The following is a 211-nucleotide window of genomic DNA, read 5'->3' as shown; positions in this document are numbered from 1 at the left end:
AAAGCTGCATATGTAAACATTGACACTTAAAATGTTTCCGCAGCCAATTGTGGATAGAGAGGGAAGAACAGTTAGAACCCCGTCAGACTTTTATCGATGTCTGTGTCCCTGTTGGGTGACCATTACCAGCAAATTATGAGAAATGCAAAATTTTGCAATTGTCACCAAAACAGGAATAGAGCGGAAATCTTCCGATGGGGGACACCTGTTC

General features: G+C 42.2%; 1 protein-coding gene across 1 annotated transcript in view; it reads left to right on the top strand.

The window, feature by feature from the left end:
• Positions 1–211, top strand: part of FSTL1 (follistatin like 1) — a gene marked incomplete at its 5' end in the record, with an annotated part of 14,056 nt that overhangs the window by 4,312 nt on the left and 9,533 nt on the right. The window lies entirely within an intron of this gene.

Source organism: Nanorana parkeri, unplaced genomic scaffold (assembly GCF_000935625.1).
Source record: "Nanorana parkeri isolate BGI_ZX_2015 unplaced genomic scaffold, ASM93562v1 scaffold2232, whole genome shotgun sequence".
NCBI classification, from domain to species: Eukaryota; Metazoa; Chordata; class Amphibia; order Anura; family Dicroglossidae; genus Nanorana; species Nanorana parkeri.
Note: the sequence above shows the minus strand (reverse complement) of the source record. Positions and strands in the feature narration are given on the sequence as shown.